General features: G+C 39.2%; 1 long non-coding RNA gene across 1 annotated transcript; it reads left to right on the forward strand.

The window, feature by feature from the left end:
- The first annotated feature begins 2,233 nt into the window (after positions 1-2,233).
- Positions 2,234-8,018, forward strand: LOC109365548. The gene is made up of 3 exons (XR_002111239.1): positions 2,234-2,330; positions 4,963-5,038; positions 6,402-8,018. It is a non-coding gene; the product is annotated as an uncharacterized LOC109365548 (long non-coding RNA).
- The last annotated feature ends 2,370 nt before the right edge of the window (positions 8,019-10,388 follow it).

Raw genomic sequence — 10,388 nt, forward strand, 5'->3', positions numbered from 1 at the left:
ACTGCAAACATTGTTAATTTTCTATTTCTAAATGGCATTTCCTAGAGATTTTTTTGCTTAGTTACAGTACCCAGAATACTCACGGCATCCCTGTTCAGAGAAAGTATAAATGCATTTGAGCACACTTTATCTTAAATGACAAATAAACCAGAAAATATGTTTTAAAGGTACAGTCTCAATGTTAGAAAGACAAGCACCAAAAATCTATTGGGTGGTAAAATCAAGCTTTCGTGTTTAACCTTGATTTATCCACTTTTGCATGTATAATAACAGTCTTTGATAACATGACCACAGATTACTTTTTCCACCATGATGATGTCTCATCAAGTATGCAGAGCAGCATCCTGGAGTTACTCTCGGGATGGGTATTACTATTTAGTACAATAATAGAATCACAAAATTATTTGAGTTGAAGTGGACCCTTAAAGGTCATCTAGTTCAACTCCTTGGCAATGAACAGGGACTCCTACAGCTAGATCAGGTTGCTGGGAACCCAGTCCAGCCTGACTTTGAATGTTTCCGGGTATGGAGCATCCACCACATCCCTGAGCATGTTGCTCATTGGACTTCAATCAGTTGCAACCATCTGATGCTGTTTCCCTTGCCCAGGCACTCTTCACCTCTCCAGCAGCTCCAAACAGTAATGGTCCCATGTTTGGCATTGCTTTTTCTGGTCCAGCACCTTGCCCAGCACACAAGTCTAGCAGGCACCGAGTCAGACTGTTTCTAGCATGATGCCATGACTTCAGGTAGGGAGAAGAGTCCTCTAAGGTTGGGCAGAAGGAGCCATTTCAAGGAAAATTCAGCTTTTCACTAAGTCTGGACCAACATGTCTGGCCAGTATGAGGATGGTTCATGCAACTCAATTTTACTTAGCAACATTGAGAATGTGAAGTGTACTTGTGCATGAAGATGACACATCGGATGGAAACTCTGCAGTCAAAGCTGTATTAGTAAATTAAAAGGTGGCAGTACAGTTTTGATCTGTTTTTGTTTGTTTGTTTGTTTGTTTGTTTCAAAAACAATTCATCAACACAAGTTGGAAATCAACTCAGCCAGAAACCTTTCCCAGCAGGCAGCTGCAATGAGGTTCCACTGCTGTAAGGAGCAAGAGAATATAGTAATGACATGGGCAGTGCCAGACCAGCTGGTCTCTGTACCAGAGATCAGGCACATTTAATTTATTGGCCTGAATAAACCCTGAGACTCTCGGTCATGGTCACTGCTTCCTGACACATTGCACTTTTAAGTTGTATAACAGCAGCAGTCTTTATTCACTCAGGCAGGCAGTTTGCCTGAGTTTGAGACAACATGACAGAACTAACAGTGCAAAGAATTCATTAAAGGAATTAAGAATTCATTAAAGATTTCATTATGTGTGGTTGGGCATGGAAAATGTCAAGCCATATGCTTGAAAAAAAACCTAGAATATTCTGGAAGAACTTGGACAAAATTTCCTAATGCAAAGTATGAGGTGACATTTATAACAAAGTCACTACTCTACCCACGTTTGTAAAAAGGTTAAGGTTACTGCACAGGGAACAGCGTGTGCAGAGTTTGGATTTACTTTCCTTAGTTCCAATAGCAGAGCAGTAAGAGATTCTTAGCTTCTAAGCAGACAGCTAGCTGGTTATATCTATTAGGGACACAATGACAATGGCCTTAACAATTTCTAGCATTTTTAACTGCCTCTTGCTCAGGAAGGAAACAAAACATCCCTTCCCCATATGTCTCTAAAGATCATATCAGCAAGTGTGGTCTTGGGAAAGCTACAGGAATAAGGTGATAGTCACTAGAGGTGTGACTTTGGCTAAGCAGCTGGGGGCTGAAAATTGTTACTTTGTTCTAAATTGCATAAAGTTATGCACTTTGTTCTAAAGTGCATAAACTGATAGCTCAAAAAAGATTGCTGCCAAACTGTTATTTGGCTATGATTTTGTTGTTGTTGTTGCTTTGGTTTTACCAGTGTCTTGGCTTCTTACTCACTACATGACATTAAAATTCTCATTTACTCTGCAATCACTGCTGGCAGTTCCCTCTTTTCTGCTTCACTGGATTCAGGTTTGTAGATGGAAGGAGCCTTTCAGGACTACAGCTGCAGCATTTTGGGTTGTTCTGGGTCTGTTGAAAACTATCACTTAACAGCATGACGGCATCACAGCTGATATCTGAAGCCTATCATCACATGTTTAAAAGCCCTCAATGTGGTGGAACTTTACCAGGCATCTGATTTTTGGCTTCTACTTGAAAGCAGTCAGTGGATGTAAGAATAGCAGCTGATCTTCCTGGCCACCTGTTGCCCTGATCTTACTTTGGGCCAGCAGCATAAGGTGAGGGCCAGAGGCCAGCCATGGAGCAAGCTCTGGGTGGGAGTGATGGCCAGCACTGGGTCCTAGGGAGATAACGCTGCCCCACAAGGCAATGGCCTGTGAGTTGCTGTGGGGAAGCAGTGAAGCAGTGCCTGCCATTATTTTTGCATCTCCTTCTGATTTGTACTTATCCTTTCCATCTTAATTTCTTTCGTATTTCTACTGTATTACAAATATGCCATAGGTATTTGGGTTCCTTGGCCTGAACCACTTTTTTTTTTTTATTTTTTTTTAGTAGAAAATGCGGAGTTAACTCCAGAGGGTGACAATCATGCACAATTCTTGAATCTGCACATTTACTCACCTGTGTATTTAGCTTTTTGTGTTCGTGTTGTTTATTTTTAATGCAATTTCAATGAGTGCAGTCTGGACAATACCAGCTATCTGGAAGTCACCACAAAATAAGTAAATATGCATGTAAAATATTGATGAAGCATTTTTCCTATGGTATTTAAAATGCTTAGCAGGAAATTAAGAGCTTGATCCAGCAAACTTCTGCATATTTCATTGACCAGATAAACGTTGGCAGGCTTCTGTTTGTGAGGGTTTTTTAAACTCATGTCTGGGTGACAGGAAGGTGACTTAAAAATGAGTGAATTTCTGAATTGCTTCTTAGCAGTTTACTTTAGGGTAACCTAACTATTTATTCCTGATGCCACTTCAGCAGTACACATTCAGTGTATTATGTTTCAAACAAGTGGTTAATATTTAGTGAATGCAGCATATAATGGTGCAGTCAAAAAGCATTTTCACGAATAATCCACAGTGCACAGATGTTTAAAACCACTGTTTCCAGTTAAAAAATAAATAAATAAATAAATCCTTTTTTTCCTTGGGTAAGAATATGGAGTTTACTTTGGAAGACTCATGGACACTGTTGTTGAAGATTCAAAATTTCATGATAAGTACGGGAATGGAATTAACAAAATCTTTTTTCATCCTCACCATTCCTTCCTATGAGTCTCACTATGAGTCACACGGGGCTATTAAAAAAATGCTTATAATGAAGCTCTAGGGACTGCTGTATAACTCATTATTCAGAGGAATGCTTTTCAGCTTGTGTTTTTTCTTTTTTTCTTTCTTTTTTTTTTATTTTTTCCAGAGCTCCACTGTATCTAACTAACACATACTGAATTCTCAGAAGCCTTCTTGTGATCTTCTTACATCACCAGGGCAATTACTCTGTTTTATATGCAAACTAGTCCATAAATTTAATGGATTTTTTTTCTGAAAGCTGAAAGAAACGCAAACTGATGTTGTGTATATTTTTCACTCCATGGGCTACACGTCTAGAGGATGGTCTTTGGCAGTATTGATCTGCTTCTGCATTCTGAGTCTTCAAATAATCAAACAAAAATTGATCCTTTATGCACCTTTTTTTCCAGCAGCCCCAGAGCTAAGAGTTTTCTTGTATTTTTCTCCCGTGATTCTCTGATTATGACAGCGTTATAGAAACCAATATTTACAATTGAAATGGAAAATCAAATGCTTCCACTAATATGGTTCATGCACCACAGCCATTTCCATGGGGTTTGACTGTCACACACAATCCTCTAAGAAAAGTGAAACGCAGCAGGGGAAAATGCTGAAGAGGGAGTGGTGAGAAGCAGATGAAAGCAGAGGTGGGAGAGCCAGGGACCGTGATCCCAGTCAGGATACCTGGCCCTCCTGAGGAGGCACTGGTAACACCATGCGTGAATTTGATAAGATAGAAATTTTGTTTTATTTAACACAGTCATTGAGGTCTGAGGAAAAGAATGGGCAAAACAGTGGATTTTTCTTCTCTTTTCCCTCAATTACAAAATCAGTTTTACTGAAAATACTGGAATAAGACAGGCTGTCATTTTTCAGCTAGAAATGAGGTGAAGTGCTCCTGCCTTTTCAGTTGTTTTCTTTTTTTTTCCTAAATGTTTGAAAATATAGAAATCTGATAATGAATATATACAATCCCAGGCACATCATTTTTAACAATTCATCTGGTGTGCCCAAGGTAAGAGATACTGTCTTTTTCAATATAAGTGGTCATTCTAATCTAAAATAATCATCTGTGCACTGCAGTCATGTACAAAGTAGTAGTAATCAATGGATTCTTCATCTAAAAAAAAAAAAAAGTACTGATTCTGATTTTACATATTAATTCTGTTTTTAATGTAATGTGCCTCTAAGATTTATCTGCTGTTATCAGTTGTTATTAGCTCTTTCTAGAAGCTGCTAGTCAGCACTGTTGTGTATCCAATGTCGTGATGTGGATACCATTGTGCTTTGACATCAGCACACCAGGTAGAATTTATCTGAGGAGATGAGGATATTTGCTGTGCAGATTTCCCCATCTGAGCTATTCCTAGCCTGGCTGTGCCTAATCAGCGGAGAGAAAGAAGCACTTTGGTTTGTCTCACCATATTACTGACATCTAAAGAAAGTCAAATGAACAGCATCTTAACACTGCCTAGTTTTCTCCATTCAGCATGCATGAAGATTACAGTGAATGTTGCATCTGAAGATATTTATACTGAAGACATGGGTAGGTAAGTGAGATGAATCTGGCCACTGCCTTTTATATTTTCATCAGCTCTCTCTGTTTTACAACTTGCAGGTTATGCTATGGTTGAACCCAGGAAGAGCAATAAAGTAACCACAGCCTATTTTGCAATACCTTCTTTTTGAAAGAAGTAAGTGTTTCAATCATCATTTAGTTAATGCAGAATAATACAGGTGCAATACTTTTTACAGCTTCCAAATGCAATAATGTCATGGTGTGGATAACCTAAAAAAAAATATTCAAGACTGTTTTATTGTTATTTAAGGCCTTTGCTACAGGAAAATAGTCTGGTTGGGATTTAGACATCAGTAAGACATCAGTCATAGCACTGAAGGGACTTAAAGAGATCACCTAGTGCAGCCAAGAGGTAGGATCATCTTTAGAAGGATTAATCATGATTTTAAAAAGCTCCCAAGATGGAGTCTTCAGACTAGGAGTAATTAAACTGCTGCTTTCTTGTAATTTACAGCCATTACTTCTTGTCTCCTCTGCTATGGGCTTTAGGAGCAGGTGAACCTCTTTTTTTTTTCTTCTTTATTTATTTGACTGCCATCATGTGATCATCTAGTTCTTTCCTCTAGGCTAAACAAAATCATTTAGTCCAATTTTTCCATATGGCACTGTGACTCTTCTCAGCATGTGTGTTGTATCTGTCCAAATTTGCTGCACATCCATTTGTTGTTGTATCCAGAATTCTGCAGCTTTATTTTTTCTGTCATAAATGCCAATTTTGTTTGTACAACAACACAACCGTTTCTCATGCTTGGGAATCATTGTGAGTAACCCATGAATCCTTTCCTACGGGACAGTTCATAAGCCAGTCAAATTCCATTCTTGTACTTACCTACTAATTTCTATTTGTCAGTGTACAGTAGTTTTCTCTGATTGAATTTCTGCTTTTCAATACTCCATCTTGAACTAAAACCTGTCCTGTCAAATTAACTCCCTTCTATTAAACAATCTTGAAACTTAATAAGCCTTGTGTCTCTTCTATTTCTCTGTAAACAATGAAAATATTGAACTATGCCATTCCAGGACAGGCCCTTGATAAAACATCTCTTAGAGCACCTCTCCATTTTGACCCTGAGTCAGTGCCAATTACCCTAGATATGCTCTTCCAACCACATTTAGTCAGGCAATAGCATTTTTTGTCTAATCCATCTTCCCCGGTTTGCTCTAGGTCTGTTATGTGAAACTTTTAAAAAATGCCTAGTATTTGACATCTACTGCCTTTTATCTGTTAGGCTGTTGTGTAAGAGATTACCCTGGACTGATACAATTTGTTCCTGACATGTCTGCTTCTCTGCAGATAATGTGGGTTAAGAAAAGGATTTAAGTGCCACCTGACTGTCATTTCTGATGCCTAAGAACCACATCCTCAAAACTCATAACTTTGAAAACTGGAATTCTCTGGCTTCTATGTTTTCTCTAGTAAGTGTGTATTTTGCCAAATTCAGTCCGCACCCCAAAATGTAGTGCTTATATTCCAACAGGCTTAAGAGTTTCTTAACCCAAGCCCTGCAAAACAACAACAACAGCAAAAAACAACGAAAAGATTTACTGAGAGAGATACAAAGAAGAAATTACACTGCTCGCCTAGGACTGAGGCCTTCAAGTTCTGGTCACGGTTCAAAACTGTTTCTGTATCTTCCAACAGAATCTCACTGGAAACAAACAGTCAAAGCCCTACAGATGGTATTAGGCTGAACTTAAATTTCCCATTCTAAACTAGCTTCTTAACAGAGGAATTGTGTGCGCTGCAGTGTAATGATCTAGCATGTTGTAGTTACTCACTAAAATGTTAGGGACAAAGGAGACAGTAATTGTGAACTGTAATAGTCTTTTTCCCTCTTGAGTTACAGCATCTGTTAAAGGTAATTTATTCTTATTCACAGATAATATTTATCATGGAATTAAAAATGTCATCTTTCATTCCTGTCTAGAAGTAACAGGAATCAGAATATGTATAACTTACAGCTACAATACATGACTTGCATATAAAACTACTCTTGATATTAAATTTAATAATTGCTTTTATTAAACAGTGCTATTTACAGTACCATTCATTCTTTAAATTCTGTTTTCATAAGCACAATTTGTCTAATACCATGAGATATAAAATAATCTAGCGAAATACAGATGAAATTTTGTATCTAGGTAGGATCAATGCGCACAAATCCATTGGCCCTGATGGGATGCATCCATCCATCCAGCTGAGGGAGCTGGCAGAGGTTATTGCTGAACTGCACTCTATCATCTTTGTCAAGTCTTGGTGAACAGGAGAGGTACCTGAAGGCTGGAGGATAGCCAGTGTTACTTTGGTCTTCAAAAAGGGCAAGGAGGACCTAGGAAATTACAGGCCAGTCAGTCTCACCTCTGTCCCTAGAAAAGTGATGGAAGAGATTGTTCTAGATGCCATCTCCAAGCAATTGGAAGAGAAGTTCATCAGGAATAGTCAGAATGGATTCACCAAGGGAAAATTGTGTTTGACCAAACTCATAGACTTCTATGATGGCATCACCAGCTGGGTAGATGGGGGAGAGCACTGGATGTTGTCTACCTTGTCTTCAGCAAGGCTTTTGATACTGTCTCACACAACATCCTGATAATGAAGCTGAAAAAGTGTGGGGTAGGTGGTGAGGTGGGTTGAGAACTGGTTGACTGGCTGAGCTGAGAGAGCGGTGATCAGCGGTGCGGTTGGAGACCTGTGACTAGCGATATCTCCCAGGGCTCAGTGCTGGTTCCAGTCTTGTTCAGTAACTTCATTAACAACCTTGATGAGGGGATAGTGTCCACCCTCAGCAAGAATGCTGATGATATAAAGCTGGGAGGAGTGGCTGACGCATTCGGAAGGCTGTGCTGCCATTCAGCAAAACCTGGACAGACTAGAGAGTTGGGCAGCAATTAACCAGATGAGGTTTATCAAGAGCGTATGTGTTGTGTTGCACCTGGGAAGGAATTACTGCAAGTACCAGTACAGGCGGGGACATGGCCTGCCAGAGAGGAGCTCTGCAGAGAAGGACCAGGGGATCCTGGTGCATAAAAGGTTGGCCATGAGTTGGCAGTGTGCCCTGGTGGACAAGGAAGCCAATACTGATCCTCCTCCTCTACTCTGCCTTGGTCAGGCCTCACCTGGAGTACTATATCCAGTTCTGGGCTTCCTGGAGAGAATCCAGTGGAGGACTGCAAAAGTGATAAAGGGCCTGAAGCACCTTCCCTGTGAGGAGACTGAGTGACCTGGGTCTGTTCTGTCTTGAGAGAAGAAAACTCAGAGGAGATCTGATCAATGTTTATAAATATCTTAAGTGTGGGAGTCAAAGGGACATGGCAAACCTCTTTTCAGTGGTCTGTGGGGACAGAACAAGGGGAGACAGTCATAAACTGGAGCATAGGAAATTCTGCACCATTATGTGAAGGAACTTCACAGTGAAGGTGATGTAGCACTGGAACAGGCTGCCCAGAGGGGTTGTGGATTCTCCTTCTCTGGAGACATTCAAGACCTGCCTGGATGCCTACATGTGCAACCTGCTGCAGAGGGCCTGCTTTGCAGGGAGTTGGGCTTGATGATCTCTAGAGGTCCCTTCCAGCCCCTGCAATTCTGAGTCATCCAATTCTGTGGAAATCATCTCAGCTAAGCAACTAAATGCCATCATCAAAAAGAGATGGGAAGTTTCAGAGGGCAAGTCACTGTCCTAAAGTCATTTGATCCTGGAGCAAGGCAAGGTAAATTGCTTTCTGAAGGCTTCCTTTTCCCACTCCAGTGAACACAAAAGTACATGAATAGCTTACATTTTTAAGTTTTAATTTGCTGATTTTTAATGAAATGAAGCAACACACTATGAGCCAGATGAATGGCTTGTCTGATTTAGAACAACAGTTCATAAATCCTGTTAAAATGTGCTAGTAGATAAATAAAACTTGCTTTATATAATAAATATAAATATAATAATAAATATAATAAATAAAACTGTCTATACATTACTTATTTATAGATATATATGGAAACTGACTCTAAGCCCAATGATAAACTTTCAGTGCTATTTGTTCAACCTTGGCACTGGAAAGATAATACTCCATATACTGGAACAGAGATCCAGACTGCTCAAAAGATGAGTTAGCTATCAGTGAAAGAAGTGGGTTTGAAGAACAAGAATTAGTTGATTCCCTACAACTCTTTGTCGTTATTTCTATCTCTTCATGTTTTCAATTAACTAAGTTAATTCATTAAAATAAATTCAGCAAAATTATTTGTAAAGTATCTTACAAATAGTAAAAAGGGTGGAGAAAACTTTGAAATATGAGCTCTATAAAGTATGCATTTTGTTACATCTCCCATTCTATATTTCTTTACTTTTGTGTCCTTTAAGAAGCAAAAAACATCTGGCTTGAAAAAGAATGAGTGAAAAATGTACAATCTTTTGAAGTGGAAGTTTCTGCTCTTTGAAGTTTAAAGATTAGCCTTTTTTAAATGATCGTGACTGCTAGGCAACCAATTTATGTCAGCCCCATGAGAATTCTTTAAATTAAGTTTAGCAGCACATTGCTGAGAAGATTAAAGACTTTTTTTGGTGCTGTAAAAGAAAAGACTTTACTGGATGAAAATCAGGGCATCGTAGTTCTTTTTGTTATTTTTTTCTGATAAAATACATTCTAAAATAATTAATACATGGCATTTATGTATGTATATCTGTATCGTGGTATGCATATGTGCATGTATCTACGTCATTTATATCATCTCTATCCACACACAGTAAAAGTGAGGCAAAGCTACAGATTATGGCTATGTAGATTGGAGGCCTTGCCATTAGCACTAGTAGGTATGTGGCAAACTCCTGTGCCACTTATATAGTAGCTGCAGGACTTGAGTGTGCTTTGGAGAATGTGTATTAGTCACATGAAAGCAAACTAAAACAGTCACACAATGCATGCTCTCTTCAGGACAGAATGAAGGAAAAACTGTACTAGATGTACAAAGCTTGCTCCAAAAGTAATACCTCCTATTTATTTCTATGGAAACTACAACAGATACAAAGAGCACAATAATATTATTTGATAAATTCTCAGCTACAAAATACTGCTTTTAACATAGGTACCACCGTTAGCTGATTTTCATGGATGAGCTGATTAAGACTCTTCATTTTGCAATGTGTCAGCTGTTCAAGCTGTCTGAAACGTGGCATGTCTTTCATGTCACTGTCACCATTGCTGGAATGCACCACCCTGGCCTTGCTGTGCTCACATCCACTGGTTGGTCTCCATAAGCAATCAGCAAGCGCCACTGGATGTCAACAGGTGCCATTTTTTTCCTTATGAAGGAATTCAGTGACATAGCTTTGTTTCATGTGCACTTCCATGTCTGATGCCATTTTGTCAGACTGCCTCTCTGCTGTCATCTGGCAACAGAATGGAATGGAATGTTGTCAGGAAAGTTCAATCTCTCCTGCTATGCCACATCCACCTCTGGCACTGTTAGCCAACGT

The sequence above is a fragment of the Meleagris gallopavo genome, chromosome 1 (assembly GCF_000146605.3).
Source record: "Meleagris gallopavo isolate NT-WF06-2002-E0010 breed Aviagen turkey brand Nicholas breeding stock chromosome 1, Turkey_5.1, whole genome shotgun sequence".
Lineage (NCBI taxonomy): Eukaryota > Metazoa > Chordata > Aves > Galliformes > Phasianidae > Meleagris > Meleagris gallopavo.